Raw genomic sequence first — 22,161 nt, 5'->3', positions numbered from 1 at the left:
TTGACATAGCATTTTCCTTTCAAGATAGTGTACTGTTAGCTAGTTAGCTAACGTTAGCTGTCTGGCTCGCTAACTAACGTTACGTCATGCGTTGGGATTCATTGTTTACCTAGCTAGCTATCTAGCTACATTTCGTAACACACTTAGTGTGCCAGAGCGCAGAATAACTGTTTCATTTTTGAACGCTCAACACTCGTTGAATATGTCTGGTGTCAGTAAACATTGGCAACAAAGCATCATTCAATAGTTGTCAGCAGCATAATTACAGTCACCAACGCTCTGGATAACATGAAAACTGTCTAACCAGCTCTGCTAGGATCAGTAAAATGGTCAGAGTGGGGTGTTCTCTCATTATGTGTCTGGAAGTAGCTACCCAATGTTATCCAGTTAGCTTAGGTGCTTGACTGTTGTTGTGAGGTCAGAGCTTTCAGAATAACCCTACTTATTGGCCAGAGCGTCCAGTGTGCACTCTGAACGCAAAAACGCTCTGAATTTACAAACAATCTGACAGCAGTCACCAACGTTCTGGATAACCTAACAGCCTAACCAGCTCTACTAGGGCGAATAATGTTCAGTGAACTGTGCTCTCTCTCTCTCTCTCTCTCTCTCTCTCTCTCTCTCTCTCTCTCTCTCGAAGTAGCTGGCAGGTGGTGACTCCCTCCTGGTCTGAATGATGGTGGTTTATTTCTGTCATTAAACTGAACCGCAGAAAGTTCATTGTAGGGTATTCAACCCTTGACTCTCTCATTCATCTTCAACTCTATCAACCCATGGGATCATTTTTTAAATTTCTTTTATAATTTCCTTTATAACAATATTATATATTTTTTATTATGTAAATGTTGGTCATTTAACAGACACTCTTATCACACCATAGAACCACCAGACTACCGACACAAATGCAGGAGGAAGGTATAGAACAGTATTGTGTATTTAGACAATATAATTCCAGGTCTGGAAGTATCTTGGTACAAAATACATTGGATTGTAGTTCAGGCCAGTGTTACACAAATGACAAAATACTCAAAAGTTATTCAAAAAGTTACTAAATACAGTATGTATTTCAAATAAATGTAACAGCAATACTGCCCATCTCTGCTTACAACTATACATCTAGTCAACCGTAATTCAAAATAAGTCTTTATTCTTCTCTTTAAAAAAACAAAAAAACATGAATAGCTGGAGGTGGAATGTAATGTTATCTTATGTTAGGTAATGTATGTACCTTCGACCATAGTGAAACCCCCTTCAGTTAAGGTTATGGTTAGCGTTAACCCTTCTCCTTCAGTTCATTATCTGTAGTACTTGAGTAATATTGCAGGTACCTGTTGAACCTGTTGTATCTACAGTTACAGACCTGTTGTACCTACAGTTTGAATGTTCAAGGCATGCAAGGGACCCATCTTTATCTCACAGTTGTCACGCTGCAAACTTGGTGATGCTGCAATGCACCAGAAAGAGGAAGGATGTACAGGATGGGCACACACAGACGGAAACCCAAAATAAACAAACACGTCATAAAATGTTGTCATAATATATATGTGACATCTTAAACCTGTGTTTCTATTGGTCGGGGGGCAGGGGGGAGGGGGGAGGGGGGTGGGGTGCGTTCCTCCTTGTTCGGGAAAGTGGCACACTGCCACCCCTCCACATAGTAACACAGTACCACCACACCTTCACATAGTAACACAGTACCACCACCCCTCCCCATAGTAACAGAGTACAACCACCCCTCCACTTAGTAACACAGTACCACCGCCCCTCCACATAGTAACATAGTACCACCACCCCTCCACTTAGTAACACAGTACCACGACCCCTTCACATAGTAACACAGTACCACCACCCCTCCACTTAGTAACACAGTACCACCACCCCTCCACTTAGTAACACAGGACCACTACCCCTCCACTTAGTAACACAGTACCACCACCCCTCCACTTAGTAACACAGAACCACCACCCCTCCACTTAGTAACACAGTACCACCACCCCTCCACTTAGTAACATAGTACCACCACCCCTCCACAAAGTAACATAGTACAACTACCCCTCCACATAGTAACACAGTACCACCACCCCTCCACATAGTAACATAGTACCACCACCCCTCAACTTAGTAACATAGTACCACCACCCCTTCACTGAGTAACACAGGACCACCACCCCTCCACTTAGTAACACAGTACCACCACCCCTCCACTTAGTAACACAGTACCACCACCCCTCCACATAGTAACTAGGTACCACCACCCCTCCACTTACTAACACAGTACCACCACCCCTCCACTTAGGTACACAGTACCACTACCCCTCCACATAATAAAAAAGTACCACCACCCCTCCACATAGTAACACAGTACCACCACCCCTCCACATAGTAAGACAGTAGCACTACCCCTCGACATAGTAACCAGGTACCACCAGCCCTCCACATAGTAACACAGTAGCACCACCCCTCAACTTAGTTACACAGTACAACCACTCCTCCACATAGTAACACAGTACCACCACCCCTCCACGTAGTAACATTGTACCACCACCCCTCCACATAGTAAAACAGTACCACCACCCCTCCACTTAGTAACACAGTACCACCACCCCTCCACATAGTAACTAGGTACCACCACCCCTCCACATAGTAACATAGTACCACCACCCCTCCACTTAGTAACATAGTACCACCACCCCTCCACTTAGTAACATAGTACCACCGCCCCTCCGCTTAGTAACACAGTACCACCTCCCCTCCACTTAGTAACATAGTACCACCACCCCTTCAAATGTTAACATAGTACCACCACCCATCCACTTAGTAACACAGTACCACCACCCCTCCACTTAGGTACACAGTACCACCACCCCTCCACATAGTAACCAGGTACCACTACCCCTCCACATAGTAACACAGTACCACCAGCCCTCCACATAGTAACTAGGTACCACCACCCCTCCACATAGTAACATAGTACCACCACCCATCCAATTAGTGACACAGTACCACCACCCCTCCACTTAGGTACACAGTACCACCACCCGTCCACATAGTAAACAGGTACCACTACCACTCCACATAGTAACACAGTACCACCAGCCCTCCAGATACTAACTAGGTACCACTACCCCTCCATATAGTAACACAGTACCATCAGCCCTCCACATAGTAACTAGGTAACACCATCCCTCCACATAGTAACATAGTACCACCACCCCTCCACATAGTAACATAGTACCACCACCCCTCCACTGAGTAACACAGTACCACCACGCCTCCACTTAGTAACACAGTACCACCACCCCTCTACATAGTGACTAGGTACCACCACCCCTCCACTTAGTAACATAGTACCACAACCCCTCCACATAGTAACATAATACCAGCACCCCTCCACTTAGTAACACAGTACCACCACCCCTCCACTTAGTAACACAGTACCACAACCCTTCCACATAGTAAGACAGTACCACTACCCCTCCACATAGTAACCAGGTACCACCACCCCTCCACATAGTAACACAGTACCACCACCCCTCCACTTAGTAACACAGTACCACCACCCTTCCACATAGTAACACAGTACCACCACCCCTCCACATAGTAACATATTACCACCACCCCTCCACTTAGTAACATAGTACCACCGCCCCTCCACTTAGTAACACAGTACCACCTCCCCTCCACTTAGTAACATAGTACCACCACCCTTCCACATGGTAACATAGTACCACCACCCCTCCACAAAGTAACCAGGTACCACTAACTCTCCACATAGTAACACAGTACCACCAGCACTCCACATAGTAACTAGGTACCACCACCCCTCCACATAGTAACATAGTACCACCACCCATCCACTTAGTAACACAGTACCACCACCCCTCCACTTAGGTACACAGTACCACCACCCCTCCACATAGTAACATAGTACCACCACCCCTCCACATAGTAACATAGTACCACCACCCCTCCACATAGTAACATAGTACCACTAGCCCTCCACATAGTAACACAGTACCACCACCCCTCCACATAGCAACACAGTACCACCACCCCTCCACTTAGGTACACGGTACCACCACCCATCCACATAGTAACACAGTACCACCACCCGTCCACATAGTAACACAGTACCACCACCGCTCCACATAGTAAAATAGTACCACCACCCCTCCACATAGTAACTAGGTATCACCACCCCTCCACATAGTAACACAGTAGCACCACCCCTCAACTTAGTAACACAGTACAACCACCCCTCCACTTAGTAAATCAGTACCACCACCCCTCCACTTAGTAACATAGTACCACCACCCCTCCACATAGTAACATAGTACCACTACCCCTCCACATAGTAACATAGTACCACCACCCCTATACATAGTAACCATGTACCACTACCCCTCCACATTGTAACACAGTACCACCACCCCTCCACATAGTAACATAGTACCACCACCCCTCCACTTAGTAACACAGTACCACCACCCCTCCCCATAGTAACAGAGTACCACCACCCCTCCACTTAGTAACACAGTACCACCGCCCCTCCACATAGTAACATAGTACCACCACCCCTCCACTTAGTAACACAGTACCACCACCCCTCCACTTAGTAACACAGTACCACAACCCCTCCACATAGTAACACAGTACCACCACCGCTACACTTAGTAACACAGAGCCACCACCCCTCCACTTAGTAACACAGTACCACCACCCCTCCACTTAGTAACATAGTACCACCACCCCTCCCCATAGTAACAGAGTACCACCACCCCTCCACTTAGTAACACAGTACCACCGCCCCTCCACATAGTAACATAGTACCACCACCCCTCCACTTAGTAATACAGTACCACCACCCCTCCACTTAGTAACACAGTACCACAACCCCTCCACATAGTAACACAGTACCACCACCGCTACACTTAGTAACACAGAGCCACCACCCCTCCACTTAGTAACACAGTACCACCACCCCTCCACTTAGTAACATAGTACCACCACCCCTCCACATAGTAACATAGTACCACTACCCCTCCACATAGTAACACAGTACCACCACCCCTCCACATAGTAACATAGTACCACCACCCCTCCACTTGGTAACATAGTACCACCACCCCTTCACTGAGTAACACAGTACCACCACCCCTCCACTTAGTAACACAGTACCACCACCCCTCCACTTAGGTACACAGTACCACCACCCCTCCACATAGTAACTAGGTACCACCACCCCTCCACTTAGTAACATAGTACCACCACCTCTCCACATAGTAACATAATACCAGCACCCCTCCACTTAGTAACACAGTACCACTACCCCTCCACATAATAAAAAAGTACCACTACCCCTCCACATAGTAACCAGGTACCACCACCCCTCCACATAGTAACTAGGTACCACCACCCCTCCACTTAGTAACACAGTACCACCACCCCTCCACTTAGGTACACAGTACCACCACCCCTCCACATAGTAACTAGGTACCACCACCCCTCCACTTAGTAACATAGTACCACCACCTCTCCACATAGTAACATAATACCAGCACCCCTCCACTTAGTAACACAGTACCACTACCCCTCCACATAATAAAAAAGTACCACTACCCCTCCACATAGTAACCAGGTACCACCACCCCTCCACATAGTAACACAGCAGCACCACCCCTCAACTTAGTTACACAGTACAACCACCCTTCCACTTAGTAACACAGTACCACCACTCCTCCACTTAGTAACACAGTACCACCACCCCTCCACATAGTAACATAGTACCACCACCCCTCCACATAGTAACACAGTACCACCACCCCTCCACCTAGTAACACAGTACCACCACCCCTCCACATAGTAACACAGTACCACCACCCCTCCACATAGTAACACAGTACCACCACCCCTCCACATAGTAACTAGGTACCACCACCCCTCCACATAGTAACATAGTACCACCACCCCTCCACTTAGTAACATAGTACCACCACCCATCCACTTAGTAACACAGTACCACCACCCCTCCACTTAGGTACACAGTACCACCACCCCTCCACATAGTAACCAGTTACCACTACCCCTCCACATAGTAACACAGTACCACCAGCCCTCCACATAGTAACTAGGTACCACCACCCCTCCACATAGTAACATAGTACCACCACCCATCCACTTAGTAACACAGTACCACCACCCCTCCACTTAGGTACACAGTACCACCACCCGTCCACATAGTAACCAGGTACCACTACCCCTCCACATAGTAACACAGTACCATCAGCCCTCCACATAGTAACTAGGTACCACCATCCCTCCACATAGTAACATAGTACCACAACCCCTCCACATAGTAACATAGTACCACCACCCCTCCACTGAGTAACACAGTACCACCACGCCTCCACTTAGTAACACAGTACCACCACCCCTCCACATAGTGACTAGGTACCACCACCCCTCCACTTAGTAACATAGTACCACAACCCCTCCACATAGTAACATAATACCAGCACCCCTCCACTTAGTAACACAGTACCACCACCCCTCCACTTAGTAACACAGTACCACAACCCCTCCACATACTAAGACAGTACCACTACCCCTCCACATAGTAACCAGGTACCACCACCCCTCCACATAGTAACACAGTAGCACCACCCCTCAACTTAGTTACACAGTACAACCACCCTTCCACTTAGTAACACAGTACCACCACTCCTCCACTTAGTAACACAGTACCACCACCCCTCCACATAGTAACACAGTACCACCACCCCTCCACATAGTAACACAGTACCACCACCCCTCCACCTAGTAACACAGTACCACCACCCCTCCACATAGTAACACAGTACCACCACCCCTCCACATAGTAACAAAGTACCACCACCCCTCCACATAGTAACTAGGTACCACCATCCCTCCACATAGTAACATAGTACCACCACCCCTCCACTTAGTAACATAGTACCACCACCCCTCCACTTAGTAACATAGTACCACCGCCCCTCCACTTAGTAACACAGTACCACCTCCCCTCCACTTAGTAACATAGTACCACCACCCCTCCACTTAGTAACATAGTACCACCACCCCTCCACTTAGTAACAGAGTACCACCACCCCTTCACATGTTAACATAGTACCACCACCCATCCACTTAGTAACACAGTACCACCACCCCTCCACATAGTAACCAGGTACCACTACCCCTCCACATAGTAACACAGTACCACCAGCCCTCCACATAGTAACTAGGATTTCACCACCCCTCCACATAGTAACATAGTACCACCACCCATCCACTTAGGTACACAGTACCACCACCCGTCCACATAGTAACCAGGTACCACTACCACTCCACATAGTAACACAGTACCACCAGCCCTCCAGATACTAACTAGGTACCACTACCCCTCCACATAGTAACACAGTACCATCAGCCCTCCACATAGTAACTAGGTACCACCATCCCTCCACATAGTAACATAGTACCACCACCCCTCCACATAGTAACATAGTACCACCACCCCTCCACTGAGTAACACAGTACCACCACGCCTCCACTTAGTAACACAGTACCACCACCCCTCCACATAGTGACTAGGTACCACCACCCCTCCACTTAGTAACATAGTACCACAACCCCTCCACATAGTAACATAATACCAGCACCCCTCCACTTAGTAATACAGTACCACCACCCCTCCACTTAGTAACACAGTACCACAACCCCTCCACATAGTAAGACAGTACCACTACCCCTCCACATAGTAACCAGGTACCACCACCCCTCCACATAGTAACACAGTAGCACCACCCCTCAACTTAGTTACACAGTACAACCACCCTTCCACTTAGTAACACAGTACCAACACTCCTCCACTTAGTAACACAGTACCACCACCCCTCCACATAGTAACATAGTACCACCACCCCTCCACATAGTAACACAGTACCACCACCCCTCCACTTAGTAACACAGTACCACCACCCCTCCACATAGTAACACAGTACCACCACCCCTCCACATAGTAACTAGGTACCACCACCCCTCCACATAGTAACATAGTACCACCACCCCTCCACTTAGTAACATAGTACCACCACCCCTCCACTTAGTAACATAGTACCACCGCCCCTCCACTTAGTAAGACAGTACCACCTCCCCTCCACTTAGTAACATAGTACCACCACCCCTCCACTTAGTAACATAGTACCACCACCCCTCCACTTAGTAACAGAGTACCACCACCCCTTCACATGTTAACATAGTACCACCACCCATCCACTTAGTAACACAGTACCACCACCCCTCCACTTAGGTACACAGTACCACCACCCCTCCACATAGTAACCAGGTACCACTACCCCTCCACATAGTAACACAGTACCACCAGCCCTCCACATAGTAACTAGGTACCACCACCCCTCCACTTAGTAACATAGTACCACCGCCCCTCCACTTAGTAACACAGTACCACCTCCCCTCCACTTAGTAACCTAGTACCACCACCCCTTCACATGTTAACATAGTTCCACCACCCATCCACTTATTAACACAGTACCACCACCCCTCCACTTAGGTACACAGTACCACCACCCCTCCACATAGTAACCAGGTACCACTACCCCTCCACATAGTAACACAGTACCACCAGCCCTCCACATAGTAACTAGGTACCACCACCCCTCCACATAGTAACATAGTACCACCACACATCCACTTAGTAACACAGTACCACCACCCCTTCACTTAGGTACACAGTACCACCACCCGTCCACATAGTAACCAGGTACCACTACCACTCCACATAGTAACACAGTACCACCAGCCCTCCAGATACTAACTAGGTACCACTACCCCTCCACATAGTAACACAGTACCATCAGCCCTCCACATAGTAACTAGGTACCACCATCCCTCCACATAGTAACATAGTACCACCACCCCTCCACATAGTAACATAGTACCACCACCCCTCCACTGAGTAACACAGTACCACCACGCCTCCACTTAGTAACACAGTACCACCACCCCTCCACATAGTGACTAGGTACCACCACCCCTCCACTTAGTAACATAGTACCACAACCCCTCCACATAGTAACATAATACCAGCACCCCTCCACTTAGTAACACAGTACCACCACCCCTCCACTTAGTAACACAGTACCACAACCCCTCCACATAGTAAGACAGTACCACTACCCCTCCACTTAGTAACACAGTAACACCACTCCTCCACTTAGTAACACAGTACCACCACCCCTTCACATAGTAACATAGTACCTCCACATAGTAACACAGTACCACCACCCCTCCACTTAGTAACACAGTACCACCACCCCTCCACATAGTAACACAGTACCACCACCCCTCCACATAGTAACTAGGTACCACCACCCCTCCACATAGTAACATAGTACCACCACCCCTCCACTTAGTAACATAGTACCACCACCCCTCCACTTAGTAACATAGTACCACCGCCCCTCCACTTAGTAACACAGTACCTCCTCCCCTCCACTTAGTAACATAGTACCACCACCCCTTCACATGTTAACATAGTACCACCACCCATCCACTTATTAACACAGTACCACCACCCCTCCACTTAGGTACACAGTACCACCACCCCTCCACATAGTAACACAGTACCACCACCCCTCCACATAGTAACTAGGTACCACCACCCCTCCACATAGTAACATAGTACCACCACCCCTCCACTTAGTAACATAGTACCACCACCCCTCCACTTAGTAACATAGTACCACCGCCCCTCCACTTAGTAACACAGTACCACCTCCCCTCCACATAGTAACATAGTACCTCCACATAGTAACACAGTACCACCACCCCTCCACTTAGTAACACAGTACCACCACCCCTCCACATAGTAACACAGTACCACCACCCCTCCACATAGTAACTAGGTACCACCACCCCTCCACATAGTAACATAGTACCACCACCCCTCCACTTAGTAACATAGTACCACCACCCCTCCACTTAGTAACATAGTACCACCGCCCCTCCACTTAGTAACACAGTACCACCTCCGCTCCACTTAGTAACATAGTACCACCACCCCTTCACATGTTAACATAGTACCACCACCCATCCACTTATTAACACAGTACCACCACCCCTCCACTTAGGTACACAGTACCACCACCCCTCCACATAGTAACCAGGTACCACTACCCCTCCACATAGTAACACAGTACCACCAGCCCTGCACATAGTAACTAGGTACCACCACCCCTCCACATAGTAACATAGTACCACCACCCATCCACTTAGTAACACAGTACCACCACCCCTCCACTTAGGTACACAGTACCACCACCCGTCCACATAGTAACCAGGTACCACTACCCCTCCACATAGTAACACAGTACCACCACCCCTCCACATAGTAACTAGGTACCACCACCCCTCCACATAGTAACATAGTACCACCACCCCTCCACTTAGTAACATAGTACCACCACCCCTCCACTTAGTAACATAGTACCACCGCCCCTCCACTTAGTAAGACAGTACCACCTCCCCTCCACTTAGTAACATAGTACCACCACCCCTCCACTTAGTAACATAGTACCACCACCCCTCCACTTAGTAACAGAGTACCACCACCCCTTCACATGTTAACATAGTACCACCACCCATCCACTTAGTAACACAGTACCACCACCCCTCCACTTAGGTACACAGTACCACCACCCCTCCACATAGTAACCAGGTACCACTACCCCTCCACATAGTAACACAGTACCACCAGCCCTCCACATAGTAACTAGGTACCACCACCCCTCCACATAGTAACATAGTACCACCACCCCTCCACTGAGTAACACAGTACCACCACGCCTCCACTTAGTAACACAGTACCACCACCCCTCCACATAGTGACTAGGTACCACCACCCCTCCACTTAGTAACATAGTACCACAACCCCTCCACATAGTAACATAATACCAGCACCCCTCCACTTAGTAACACAGTACCAACCCCCCTCCACTTAGTAACACAGTACCACAACCCCTCCACATAGTAAGACAGTACCACTACCCCTCCACATAGTAACCAGGTACCACCACCCCTCCACATAGTAACACAGTAGCACCACCCCTCAACTTAGTTACACAGTACAACCACCCCTCCACTTAGTAACACAGTACCACCACTCCTCCACTTAGTAACACAGTACCACCACCCCTCCACATAGTAACATAGTACCTCCACATAGTAACACAGTACCACCACCCCTCCACTTAGTAACACAGTACCACCACCCCTCCACATAGTAACACAGTACCACCACCCCTCCACATAGTAACTAGGTACCACCACCCCTCCATATAGTAACACAGTAGCACCACCCCTCAACTTAGTTACACAGTACAACCACCCCTCCACTTAGTAACACAGTACCACCACTCCTCCACTTAGTAACACAGTACCACAACCCCTCCACATAGTAACATAGTACCTCCACATAGTAACACAGTACCACCACCCCTCCACTTAGTAACACAGTACCACCACCCCTCCACATAGTAACACAGTACCACCACCCCTCCACATAGTAACTAGGTACCACCACCCCTCCACATAGTAACATAGTACCACCACCCCTCCACTTGGTAACATAGTACCACCACCCCTCCACTTAGTAACATAGTACCACCGCCCCTCCACTTAGTAACACAGTACCACCTCCCCTCCACTTAGTAACCTAGTACCACCACCCCTTCACATGTTAACATAGTTCCACCACCCATCCACTTATTAACACAGTACCACCACCCCTCCACTTAGGTACACAGTACCACCACCCCTCCACATAGTAACCAGGTACCACTACCCCTCCACATAGTAACACAGTACCACCAGCCCTCCACATAGTAACTAGGTACCACCACCCCTCCACATAGTAACATAGTACCACCACACATCCACTTAGTAACACAGTACCACCACCCCTCCACTTAGGTACACAGTACCACCACCCGTCCACATAGTAACCAGGTACCACTACCACTCCACATAATAACACAGTACCACCAGCCCTCCAGATACTAACTAGGTACCACTACCCCTCCACATAGTAACACAGTACCATCAGCCCTCCACATAGTAACTAGGTACCACCATCCCTCCACATAGTAACATAGTACCACCACCCCTCCACATAGTAACATAGTACCACCACCCCTCCACTGAGTAACACAGTACCACCACGCCTCCACTTAGTAACACAGTACCACCACCCCTCCACATAGTGACTAGGTACCACCACCCCTCCACTTAGTAACATAGTACCACAACCCCTCCACATAGTAACATAATACCAGCACCCCTCCACTTAGTAACACAGTACCACCACCCCTCCACTTAGTAACACAGTACCACAACCCCTCCACATAGCAAGACAGTACCACTACCCCTCCACATAGTAATCAGGTACCACCACCCCTCCACTTAGTAACACAGTACCACCTCCCCTCCACTTAGTAACATAGTACCACCACCCCTCCACTTAGTAACATAGTACCACCACCCCTCCACTTAGTAACAGAGTACCACCACCCCTTCACATGTTAACATAGTACCACCACCCATCCACTTAGTAACACAGTACCACCACCCCTCCACTTAGGTACACAGTACCACCACCCCTCCACATAGTAACCAGGTACCACTACCCCTCCACATAGTAACACAGTACCACCAGCCCTCCACATAGTAACTAGGTACCACCACCCCTCCACATAGTAACATAGTACCACCACCCCTCCACTGAGTAACACAGTACCACCACGCCTCCACTTAGTAACACAGTACCACCACCCCTCCACATAGTGACTAGGTACCACCACCCCTCCACTTAGTAACATAGTACCACAACCCCTCCACATAGTAACATAATACCAGCACCCCTCCACTTAGTAACACAGTACCAACCCCCCTCCACTTAGTAACACAGTACCACAACCCCTCCACATAGTAAGACAGTACCACTACCCCTCCACATAGTAACCAGGTACCACCACCCCTCCACATAGTAACACAGTAGCACCACCCCTCAACTTAGTTACACAGTACAACCACCCCTCCACTTAGTAACACAGTAACACCACTCCTCCACTTAGTAACACAGTACCACCACCCCTTCACATAGTAACATAGTACCTCCACATAGTAACACAGTACCACCACCCCTCCACTTAGTAACACAGTACCACCACCCCTCCACATAGTAACACAGTACCACCACCCCTCCACATAGTAACTAGGTACCACCACCCCTCCACATAGTAACATAGTACCACCACCCCTCCACTTAGTAACATAGTACCACCACCCCTCCACTTAGTAACATAGTACCACCGCCCCTCCACTTAGTAACACAGTACCACCTCCCCTCCACTTAGTAACATAGTACCACCACCCCTTCACATGTTAACATAGTACCACCACCCATCCACTTATTAACACAGTACCACCACCCCTCCACTTAGGTACACAGTACCACCACCCCTCCACATAGTAACACAGTACCACCACCCCTCCACATAGTAACTAGGTACCACCACCCCTCCACATAGTAACATAGTACCACCACCCCTCCACTTAGTAACATAGTACCACCACCCCTCCACTTAGTAACATAGTACCACCGCCCCTCCACTTAGTAACACAGTACCACCTCCCCTCCACATAGTAACATAGTACCTCCACATAGTAACACAGTACCACCACCCCTCCACTTAGTAACACAGTACCACCACCCCTCCACATAGTAACACAGTACCACCACCCCTCCACATAGTAACTAGGTACCACCACCCCTCCACATAGTAACATAGTACCACCACCCCTCCACTTAGTAACATAGTACCACCACCCCTCCACTTAGTAACATAGTACCACCGCCCCTCCACTTAGTAACACAGTACCACCTCCGCTCCACTTAGTAACATAGTACCACCACCCCTTCACATGTTAACATAGTACCACCACCCATCCACTTATTAACACAGTACCACCACCCCTCCACTTAGGTACACAGTACCACCACCCCTCCACATAGTAACCAGGTACCACTACCCCTCCACATAGTAACACAGTACCACCAGCCCTGCACATAGTAACTAGGTACCACCACCCCTCCACATAGTAACATAGTACCACCACCCATCCACTTAGTAACACAGTACCACCACCCCTCCACTTAGGTACACAGTACCACCACCCGTCCACATAGTAACCAGGTACCACTACCCCTCCACATAGTAACACAGTACCATCAGCCCTCCATATAGTAACTAGGTACCACCATCCCTCCACATAGTAACATAGTACCACCACCCCTCCACATAGTAACATAGTACCACCACCCCTCTACTGAGTAACACAGTACCACCACGCCTCCACTTAGTAACACAGTACCACCACCCCTCCACATAGTGACTAGGTACCACCACCCCTCCACTTAGTAACATAGTACCACAACCCCTCCACATAGTAACATAATACCAGCACCCCTCCACTTAGTAACACAGTACCACCACCCCTCCACTTAGTAACACAGTACCACCACCCCTCCACATAGTAACATAGTACCACAACCCCTCCACATAGTAAGACAGTACCACTACCCATCCACATAGTAACCAGGTACCACCACCCCTCCACATAGTAACACAGTTGCACCACCCCTCAACTTAGTTACACAGTACAACCACCCTTCCACTTAGTAACACAGTACCACCACTCCTCCACTTAGTAACACAGTACCACCACCCCTCCACATAGTAACATAGTACCACCACCCCTCCACATAGTAACACAGTACCACCACCCCTCCACATAGTAACACAGTACCACCAGCCCTCCACATAGTAACTAGGTACCACCACCCCTCCACATAGTAACATAGTACCACCACCCCTCCACTGAGTAACACAGTACCACCACGCCTCCACTTAGTAACACAGTACCACCACCCCTCCACATAGTGACTAGGTACCACCACCCCTCCACTTAGTAACATAGTACCACAACCCCTCCACATAGTAACATAATACCAGCACCCCTCCACTTAGTAACACAGTACCAACCCCCCTCCACTTAGTAACACAGTACCACAACCCCTCCACATAGTAAGACAGTACCACTACCCCTCCACATAGTAACCAGGTACCACCACCCCTCCACATAGTAACACAGTAGCACCACCCCTCAACTTAGTTACACAGTACAACCACCCCTCCACTTAGTAACACAGTAACACCACTCCTCCACTTAGTAACACAGTACCACCACCCCTTCACATAGTAACATAGTACCTCCACATAGTAACACAGTACCACCACCCCTCCACTTAGTAACACAGTACCACCACCCCTCCACATAGTAACACAGTACCACCACCCCTCCACATAGTAACTAGGTACCACCACCCCTCCACATAGTAACATAGTACCACCACCCCTCCACTTAGTAACATAGTACCACCACCCCTCCACTTAGTAACATAGTACCACCGCCCCTCCACTTAGTAACACAGTACCACCTCCCCTCCACTTAGTAACATAGTACCACCACCCCTTCACATGTTAACATAGTACCACCACCCATCCACTTATTAACACAGTACCACCACCCCTCCACTTAGGTACACAGTACCACCACCCCTCCACATAGTAACACAGTACCACCACCCCTCCACATAGTAACTAGGTACCACCACCCCTCCACATAGTAACATAGTACCACCACCCCTCCACTTAGTAACATAGTACCACCACCCCTCCACTTAGTAACATAGTACCACCGCCCCTCCACTTAGTAACACAGTACCACCTCCCCTCCACATAGTAACATAGTACCTCCACATAGTAACACAGTACCACCACCCCTCCACTTAGTAACACAGTACCACCACCCCTCCACATAGTAACACAGTACCACCACCCCTCCACATAGTAACTAGGTACCACCACCCCTCCACATAGTAACATAGTACCACCACCCCTCCACTTAGTAACATAGTACCACCACCCCTCCACTTAGTAACATAGTACCACCGCCCCTCCACTTAGTAACACAGTACCACCTCCGCTCCACTTAGTAACATAGTACCACCACCCCTTCACATGTTAACATAGTACCACCACCCATCCACTTATTAACACAGTACCACCACCCCTCCACTTAGGTACACAGTACCACCACCCCTCCACATAGTAACCAGGTACCACTACCCCTCCACATAGTAACACAGTACCACCAGCCCTGCACATAGTAACTAGGTACCACCACCCCTCCACATAGTAACATAGTACCACCACCCATCCACTTAGTAACACAGTACCACCACCCCTCCACTTAGGTACACAGTACCACCACCCGTCCACATAGTAACCAGGTACCACTACCCCTCCACATAGTAACACAGTACCATCAGCCCTCCATATAGTAACTAGGTACCACCATCCCTCCACATAGTAACATAGTACCACCACCCCTCCACATAGTAACATAGTACCACCACCCCTCTACTGAGTAACACAGTACCACCACGCCTCCACTTAGTAACACAGTACCACCACCCCTCCACATAGTGACTAGGTACCACCACCCCTCCACTTAGTAACATAGTACCACAACCCCTCCACATAGTAACATAATACCAGCACCCCTCCACTTAGTAACACAGTACCACCACCCCTCCACTTAGTAACACAGTACCACCACCCCTCCACATAGTAACATAGTACCACAACCCCTCCACATAGTAAGACAGTACCACTACCCATCCACATAGTAACCAGGTACCACCACCCCTCCACATAGTAACACAGTTGCACCACCCCTCAACTTAGTTACACAGTACAACCACCCTTCCACTTAGTAACACAGTACCACCACTCCTCCACTTAGTAACACAGTACCACCACCCCTCCACATAGTAACATAGTACCACCACCCCTCCACATAGTAACACAGTACCACCACCCCTCCACTTAGTAACACAGTACCACCACCCCTCCACATAGTAACACAGTACCACCACCCCTCCACATAGTAACTAGGTACCACCACCCCTCCACATAGTAACATAGTACCACCACCCCTCCACTTAGTAACATAGTACCACCACCCCTCCACTTAGTAACATAGTACCACCGCCCCTCCACTTAGTAACACAGTACCACCTCCCCTCCACTTAGTAACATAGTACCACCACCCCTCCACTTAGTAACATAGTACAACCACCCCTCCACTTAGTAACAGAGTACCACCACCCCTTCACATGTTAACATAGTACCACCACCCATCCACTTAGTAACACAGTACCACCACCCCTCCACTTAGGTACACAGTACCACCACCCGTCCACATAGTAACCAGGTACCACTACCACTCCACATAGTAACACAGTACCACCAGCCCTCCAGATACTAACTAGGTACCACTACCCCTCCACATAGTAACACAGTACCATCAGACCTCCACATAGTAACTAGGTACCACCATCCCTCCACATAGTAACATAGTACCACCACCCCTCCACTGAGTAACACAGTACCACCACGCCTCCACTTAGTAACACAGTACCACCACCCCTCCACATAGTGACTAGGTACCACCACCCCTCCACTTAGTAACATAGTACCACAACCCCTCCACATAGTAACATAATACCAGCACCCCTCCACTTAGTAACACAGTACCACCACCCCTCCACTTAGTAACACAGTACCACAACCCCTCCACATAGTAAGACAGTACCACTACCCCTCCACATAGTAACCAGGTACCACCACCCCTCCACATAGTAACACAGTAGCACCACCCCTCAACTTAGTTACACAGTACAACCACCCCTCCACTTAGTAACACAGTACCACCACCCCTCCACATAGTAACATAGTACCTCCACATAGTAACACAGTACCACCACCCCTCCACTTAGTAACACAGTACCACCACCCCTCCACATAGTAACACAGTACCACCACCCCTCCACATAGTAACTAGGTACCACCACCCCTCCACATAGTAACATAGTACCACCACCCCTCCACTTAGTAACATAGTACCACCACCCCTCCACTTAGTAACATAGTACCACCGCCCCTCCACTCAGTAACATAGTACCACCACCCCTTCACATGTTAACATAGTACCACCACCCGTCCACTTAGTAACACAGTACCACCACCCCTCCACTTAGGTACACAGTACCACCACCCCTCCACATAGTAACCAGGTACCACTACCCCTCCACATAGTAACACAGTACCACCAGCCCTCCACATAGTAACTAGGTACCACCACCCCTCCACATAGTAACATAGTACCACCACCCATCCACTTAGTAACACAGTACCACCACCCCTCCACTTAGGTACACAGTACCACCACCCCTCCACATAGTAACACAGTACCACCACCCCTCCACTTAGTAACACAGTACCATCACTCCTCCACATAGTAACACAGTACCACCACCCCTCCACATAGTAACTAGGTACCACCACCCCTCCACATAGTAACATAGTACCACCACCCCTCCACTTAGTAACATAGTACCACCACCCCTCCACTTAGTAACATAGTACCACCGCCCCTCCACTTAGTAACACAGTACCACCTCCCCTCCACTTAGTAACATAGTACCACCACCCCTCCACTTAGTAACATAGTACCACCACCCCTCCACTTAGTAACAGAGTACCACCACCCCTTCACATGTTAACATAGTACCACCACCCATCCACTTAGTAACACAGTACCACCACCCCTCCACTTAGGTACACAGTACCACCACCCCTCCACATAGTAACCAGGTACCACTACCCCTCCACATAGTAACACAGTACCACCAGCCCTCCACATAGTAACTAGGTACCACCACCCCTCCATATAGTAACATAGTACCACCACCCCTCCACTGAGTAACACAGTACCACCACGCCTCCACTTAGTAACACAGTACCACCACCCCTCCACATAGTGACTAGGTACCACCACCCCTCCACTTAGTAACATAGTACCACAACCCCTCCACATAGTAACATAATACCAGCACCCCTCCACTTAGTAACACAGTACCAACCCCCCTCCACTTAGTAACACAGTACCACAACCCCTCCACATAGTAAGACAGTACCACTACCCCTCCACATAGTAACCAGGTACCACCACCCCTCCACATAGTAACACAGTAGCACCACCCCTCAACTTAGTTACACAGTACAACCACCCCTCCACTTAGTAACACAGTAACACCACTCCTCCACTTAGTAACACAGTACCACCACCCCTTCACATAGTAACATAGTACCTCCACATAGTAACACAGTACCACCACCCCTCCACTTAGTAACACAGTACCACCACCCCTCCACATAGTAACACAGTACCACCACCCCTCCAAATAGTAACTAGGTACCACCACCCCTCCACATAGTGACATAGTACCACCACCCCTCCACTTAGTAACATAGTACCACCACCCCTCCACTTAGTAACATAGTACCACCGCCCCTCCACTTAGTAACACAGTACCACCTCCCCTCCACTTAGTAACATAGTACCACCACCCCTTCACATGTTAACATAGTACCACCACCCATCCACTTATTAACACAGTACCACCACCCCTCCACTTAGGTACACAGTACCACCACCCCTCCACATAGTAACCAGGTACCACTACCCCTCCACATAGTAACACAGTACCACCAGCCCTCCACATAGTAACTAGGTACCACCACCCCTCCACATAGTAACATAGTACCACCACCCATCCACTTAGTAACACAGTACCACCACCCCTCCACTTAGGTACACAGTACCACCACCCGTCCACATAGTAACCAGGTACCACTACCCCTCCACATAGTAACACAGTACCATCAGCCCTCCATATAGTAACTAGGTACCACCATCCCTCCACATAGTAACATAGTACCACCACCCCTCCACATAGTAACATAGTACCACCACCCCTCCACTGAGTAACACAGTACCACCACGCCTCCACTTAGTAACACAGTACCACCACCCCTCCACATAGTGACTAGGTACCACCACCCCTCCACTTAGTAACATAGTACCACAACCCCTCCACATAGTAACATAATACCAGCACCCCTCCACTTAGTAACACAGTACCACCACCCCTCCACTTAGTAACACAGTACCACAACCCCTCCACATAGTAAGACAGTACCACTACCCATCCACATAGTAACCAGGTACCACCACCCCTCCACATAGTAACACAGTTGCACCACCCCTCAACTTAGTTACACAGTACAACCACCCTTCCACTTAGTAACACAGTACCACCACTCCTCCACTTAGTAACACAGTACCACCACCCCTCCACATAGTAACATAGTACCACCACCCCTCCACATAGTAACACAGTGCCACCACCCCTCCACATAGTAACTAGGTACCACCACCCCTCCACATAGTAACATAGTACCACCACCCCTCCACTTAGTAACATAGTACCACCACCCCTCCACTTAGTAACATAGTACCACCGCCCCTCCACTTAGTAACACAGTACCACCTCCCCTCCACTTAGTAACATAGTACCACCACCCCTCCACTTAGTAACATAGTACCACCACCCCTCCACTTAGTAACAGAGTACCACCACCCCTTCACATGTTAACATAGTACCACCACCCATCCACTTAGTAACACAGTACCACCACCCCTCCACTTAGGTACACAGTACCACCACCCGTCCACATAGTAACCAGGTACCACTACCACTCCACATAGTAACACAGTACCACCAGCCCTCCAGATACTAACTAGGTACCACTACCCCTCCACATAGTAACACAGTACCATCAGCCCTCCACATAGTAACTAGGTACCACCATCCCTCCACATAGTAACATAGTACCACCACCCCTCCACTGAGTAACACAGTACCACCACGCCTCCACTTAGTAACACAGTACCACCACCCCTCCACATAGTGACTAGGTACCACCACCCCTCCACTTAGTAACATAGTACCACCATCCCTCCACATAGTAACATAGTACCACCACCCCTCCACTGAGTAACACAGTACCACCACGCCTCCACTTAGTAACACAGTACCACCACCCCTCCACATAGTGACTAGGTACCACCACCCCTCCACTTAGTAACATAGTACCACAACCCCTCCACATAGTAACATAATACCAGCACCCCTCCACTTAGTAACACAGTACCACCACCCCTCCACTTAGTAACACAGTACCACAACCCCTCCACATAGTAAGACAGTACCACTACCCCTCCACATAGTAACCAGGTACCACCACCCCTCCACATAGTAACACAGTAGCACCACCCCTCAACTTAGTTACACAGTACAACCACCCCTCCACTTAGTAACACAGTACCACCACCCCTCCACATAGTAACATGGTACCTCCACATAGTAACACAGTACCACCACCCCTCCACTTAGTAACACAGTACCACCACCCCTCCACATAGTAACACAGTACCACCACCCCTCCACATAGTAACTAGGTACCACCACCCCTCCACATAGTAATATAGTACCACCACCCCTCCACTTAGTAACATAGTACCACCACCCCTCCACTTAGTAACATAGTACCACCGCCCCTCCACTCAGTAACATAGTACCACCACCCCTTCACATGTTAACATAGTACCACCACCCGTCCACTTAGTAACACAGTACCACCACCCCTCCACTTAGGTACACAGTACCACCACCCCTCCACATAGTAACCAGGTACCACTACCCCTCCACATAGTAACACAGTACCACCAGCCCTCCACATAGTAACTAGGTACCACCACCCCTCCACATAGTAACATAGTACCACCACCCATCCACTTAGTAACACAGTACCACCACCCCTCCACTTAGGTACACAGTACCACCACCCCTCCACATAGTAACACAGTACCACCACCCCTCCACTTAGTAACACAGTACCATCACTCCTCCACATAGTAACACAGTACCACCACCCCTCCACATAGTAACTAGGTACCACCACCCCTCCACATAGTAACATAGTACCACCACCCCTCCACTTAGTAACATAGTACCACCACCCCTCCACTTAGTAA

This window comes from Oncorhynchus mykiss, chromosome 18, assembly GCF_057628025.1.
Source record: "Oncorhynchus mykiss isolate SJ-2025 chromosome 18, ASM5762802v1, whole genome shotgun sequence".
Classification (NCBI taxonomy): Eukaryota; Metazoa; Chordata; class Actinopteri; order Salmoniformes; family Salmonidae; genus Oncorhynchus; species Oncorhynchus mykiss.
The sequence above is the reverse complement of the archived record's forward strand: the minus strand, read 5'-3'. Positions refer to the sequence as shown.